A 5,000-nucleotide genomic window follows, 5' to 3' on the forward strand; every position below is an offset into this window, starting at 1 on the left:
ATCGTGCCTTAACCTAACCTATATCGTGCCTTAACCTAACCTATATCGTGCCTTAACCTAACCTATATCGTGCCTTAACCTAACCTATATCGTGCCTTAACCTAACCTAATTTGTGCCTTAACCTAACCTAATTTGTGCCTTAACCTAACCTAATTTGTGCCTTAACCTAACCTAATTTGTGCCTTAACCTAACCTAATTTGTGCCTTAACCTAACCTAATTTGTGCCTTAACCTAACCTAATTTGTGCCTTAACCTAACCTAATTTGTGCCTTAACCTAACCTAATTTGTGCCTTAACCTAACCTAATTTGTGCCGTAACCTAACCTAATTTGTGCCGTAACGTAACTCATGTTGTGCCGTAACGTAACCCATGTTGTGCCGTAACGTAACCCATGTTGTGCCGTAACGTAACCCATGTTGTGCCGTAACGTAACCCATGTTGTGCCGTAACGTAACCCATGTTGTGCCTTAACCTAACCCATGTTGTGCCTTAACCTAACCCATGTTGTGCCTTAACCTAACCCATGTTGTGCCTTAACCTAACCCATGTTGTGCCTTAACCTAACCTACGTTGTGCCTTAACCTAACCTACGTTGTGCCTTAACCTAACCTACGTTGTGCCTTAACCTAACCCATGTTGTGCCTTAACCTAACCCATGTTGTGCCTTAACCTAACCCATGTTGTGCCTTAACCTAACCCATGTTGTGCCTTAACCTAACCCATGGTGTGCCTTAACCTAACCCATGGTGTGCCTTAACCTAACCCATGTTGTGCCTTAACCTAACCCATGTTGTGCCTTAACCTAACCCATGTTGTGCCTTAACCTAACCCATGTTGTGCCTTAACCTAACCCATGTTGTGCCTTAACCTAACCCATGTTGTGCCTTAACCTAACCCATGTTGTGCCTTAACCTAACCCATGTTGTGCCTTAACCTAACCCATGTTGTGCCTTAACCTAACCCATGTTGTGCCTTAACCTAACCCATGTTGTGCCTTAACCTAACCCATGTTGTGCCTTAACCTAACCCATGTTGTGCCTTAACCTAACCCATGTTGTGCCTTAACCTAACCCATGTTGTGCCTTAACCTAACCCATGTTGTGCCTTAACCTAACCCATGTTGTGCCTTAACCTAACCCATGTTGTGCCTTAACCTAACCCATGTTGTGCCTTAACCTAACCCATGTTGTGCCTTAACCTAACCCATGTTGTGCCTTAACCTAACCCATGTTGTGCCTTAACCTAACCCATGTTGTGCCTTAACCTAACCCATGTTGTGCCTTAACCTAACCCATGTTGTGCCTTAACCTAACCCATGTTGTGCCTTAACCTAACCCATGTTGTGCCTTAACCTAACCCATGTTGTGCCTTAACCTAACCCATGTTGTGCCTTAACCTAACCCATGTTGTGCCTTAACCTAACCCATGTTGTGCCTTAACCTAACCCATGTTGTGCCTTAACCTAACCCATGTTGTGCCTTAACCTAACCCATGTTGTGCCTTAACCTAACCCATGTTGTGCCTTAACCTAACCCATGTTGTGCCTTAACCTAACCCATGTTGTGCCTTAACGTAACCCATGTTGTGCCTTAACGTAACCCATGTTGTGCCTTAACCTAACCTATAATGTGCCTTAACCTAACCTAAAGTGCGCCGTAACCTAAACTATATTGCGCCTTAACCTGACGCACGTTGTCGCTGAACCTGCTCTGTAATTGTTATGCAACCCGTTAAAGTAGTGTAGTGTTGCCTAACCGCAACCCTCGCAATATAGTTCGCTACTCGCACTGCCCGGTCCCCTGTGTATCGCGTCATGTTAAACACCTTGCAGGTGTTGCTGACTTTCCACATGCTCCTGCTATACACTGTAGTGTGGATAGCAGCAGGACGTACATGCCCCCCCCCCTTCCCCCCTGCCTTCGCAAGCTGGTCGGTGAGAAGTTTGCATGTTCAATGCCCTTCGCATGCCGACGTACTCAGCCTACGTTGTGGTACGGCCTGTCACCTGTCCGCCGATGTACGCAAAACCCACAAACTGTACTGCACATTGCTCCGTATGTACTGAATGATACATCGTGGCCCATGTGACCGTATGACGACAGCGCCTAGCAACGGCGGACCATACAGTCCAAATATTGTGCACGCAGCTACGTGTCGTCTCCCTATAAGAGCTGGATTGCAGTGTGGTACGCCATACAGACGTGTGGGAGGAACGGACGCCCTGGATGGCGATCAGCATGAGCAGTCTGTTGATGTAGTGGAGCGTGTATTCGGACGTAGTCGTCTCTTCTCACACACCGTGATAGCATGTTGCACCGCGTTCCACATCTGCGACATGCTGCAGAGGCGGGCTGACAGTCGTTCGCGCAATGGACACCGCATACGTACGGGGTCTACCTTCCACGTGTTCTCTAGGCGTGCACATGTTGTTGCGTCTATGTGGGCAGACGTAGTGTGTTGTGACACCTGACACAGGCATGCAATACTCGTTGCAAATGGCGATGGACGTGTACGTTTGCTGGTGACGTTACGCAAATGAACAACCGGTAACCCGTTGTGGTGCGGTTGTTCTCGCTAGAGGTGAATCAGTGTTGGCGACGATCGGTCGAGCTATTAACCGGTTGTTTCAGGGATACCCACCATGCCCACGAACGTGAAAGGGGACCCACCATGCCCACGAACGTGAAAGGGGATCTGGGTGTGAGGCGATACGCGGCGGTGGCTGGGTGGGACCGTCCCCGGCCGGTGAGGGGGGGCCGCCCGGCGTGCTGGCAGCGCGGTGCGTGGGCGCACGCGCTACAGCCGGCTGGTGGGGGCGGCCGGTGGCAGGCGCGCCGGCCGACGGACGCGGCAGGCGGCGCAGGTGCGCGCCGGCGCCCCCTGCTCGCGGCGCCTTGCGGCCAAAGTAGGTCCTCGCGGGCCCGGTGCGAAGCGCGGTGGCCATCTGCAGTGTGCTGGTCCGATTGAGGACTTTGTGCGCTGAGGATGCGCCGCCGCCCGGCGCTCGGCGCCGCGACGCCGTCTGCTGCTCGGTCGCCCCAGCGGTTCTCGCAGGTGGTTTGTATCGCAGCTGTGCGGACGTGTTGGCGCGTGCGCTGTGCTGGGAGAGTTCGCTTCGGCACCCAAGTAGGGCTTTTGTCCTTCTGTGGCGCTGGCGTTGGAGCTGCCGGTCACCGTAGGTGGCGCGTGTTGTCTCCCGCCGGCAATGCCACGACAGCACGCTCCCGGGCCTCTGTCGGCAGCGGCAAGCTCAGTTGGGAGCACGGGTGGTCGCACCTAAAGCGTCTACTCGCCTAACTCCGGGCGATTGCGCCTCTCTCGAACCCGACCAAGTACTTAGGACGGCGCTGCGCGCCGCCGGGACCTGAGAGGGTTTCGAGGTGTGTTGTGCAGGGGAGCTCAGCCTCCTCCTGTTTGCAGAATAATTGAGCGGACGCTTGCGTGTTCGCGCGGGCCCCCGGGACACACTCCCGGGCGGCCGGCTGCTCAGCTCTAGTTGACGCAGCTCCCTGGTTGATCCTGCCAGTAGTCATATGCTTGTCTCAAAGATTAAGCCATGCATGTCTCAGTACAAGCCGCATTAAGGTGAAACCGCGAATGGCTCATTAAATCAGTTATGGTTCCTTAGATCGTACCCACGTTACTTGGATAACTGTGGTAATTCTAGAGCTAATACATGCAAACAGAGTCCCGACCAGAGATGGAAGGGACGCTTTTATTAGATCAAAACCAATCGGTCGGCTCGTCCGGTCCGTTTGCCTTGGTGACTCTGAATAACTTTGGGCTGATCGCACGGTCCTCGTACCGGCGACGCATCTTTCAAATGTCTGCCTTATCAACTGTCGATGGTAGGTTCTGCGCCTACCATGGTTGTAACGGGTAACGGGGAATCAGGGTTCGATTCCGGAGAGGGAGCCTGAGAAACGGCTACCACATCCAAGGAAGGCAGCAGGCGCGCAAATTACCCACTCCCGGCACGGGGAGGTAGTGACGAAAAATAACGATACGGGACTCATCCGAGGCCCCGTAATCGGAATGAGTACACTTTAAATCCTTTAACGAGTATCTATTGGAGGGCAAGTCTGGTGCCAGCAGCCGCGGTAATTCCAGCTCCAATAGCGTATATTAAAGTTGTTGCGGTTAAAAAGCTCGTAGTTGGATTTGTGTCCCACGCTGTTGGTTCACCGCCCGTCGGTGTTTAACTGGCATGTATCGTGGGACGTCCTGCCGGTGGGGCGAGCCGAAGGCGTGCGACCGCCTCGTGCGTGCTCGTGCGTCCCGAGGCGGACCCCGTTGAAATCCTACCAGGGTGCTCTTTATTGAGTGTCTCGGTGGGCCGGCACGTTTACTTTGAACAAATTAGAGTGCTTAAAGCAGGCAAGCCCGCCTGAATACTGTGTGCATGGAATAATGGAATAGGACCTCGGTTCTATTTTGTTGGTTTTCGGAACCCGAGGTAATGATTAATAGGGACAGGCGGGGGCATTCGTATTGCGACGTTAGAGGTGAAATTCTTGGATCGTCGCAAGACGAACAGAAGCGAAAGCATTTGCCAAGTATGTTTTCATTAATCAAGAACGAAAGTTAGAGGTTCGAAGGCGATCAGATACCGCCCTAGTTCTAACCATAAACGATGCCAGCCAGCGATCCGCCGCAGTTCCTCCGATGACTCGGCGGGCAGCCTCCGGGAAACCAAAGCTTTTGGGTTCCGGGGGAAGTATGGTTGCAAAGCTGAAACTTAAAGGAATTGACGGAAGGGCACCACCAGGAGTGGAGCCTGCGGCTTAATTTGACTCAACACGGGAAACCTCACCAGGCCCGGACACCGGAAGGATTGACAGATTGATAGCTCTTTCTTGATTCGGTGGGTGGTGGTGCATGGCCGTTCTTAGTTGGTGGAGCGATTTGTCTGGTTAATTCCGATAACGAACGAGACTCTAGCCTGCTAACTAGTCGCGTGACATCCTTCGTGCTGTCAGCGATTACTTTTCTTCTTA

The 5,000-nt window shown here is 52.5% G+C and overlaps 1 non-coding gene across 1 annotated transcript in view; it reads left to right on the forward strand.

Annotated features, from left to right (window-relative positions):
* The first annotated feature begins 3,509 nt into the window (after positions 1-3,509).
* Positions 3,510-5,000, forward strand: part of LOC126432585 (small subunit ribosomal RNA) — a 1,909-nt gene continuing 418 nt past the window's right edge. Inside the window, exon 1 of the ribosomal RNA XR_007578070.1 lies at positions 3,510-5,000. This exon is cut by the window's right edge and continues 418 nt beyond it. This is a non-coding gene — a ribosomal RNA (small subunit ribosomal RNA).

The sequence above is a fragment of the Schistocerca serialis genome, unplaced genomic scaffold (assembly GCF_023864345.2).
Source record: "Schistocerca serialis cubense isolate TAMUIC-IGC-003099 unplaced genomic scaffold, iqSchSeri2.2 HiC_scaffold_1142, whole genome shotgun sequence".
In the NCBI taxonomy this organism is placed as follows: Eukaryota; Metazoa; Arthropoda; class Insecta; order Orthoptera; family Acrididae; genus Schistocerca; species Schistocerca serialis.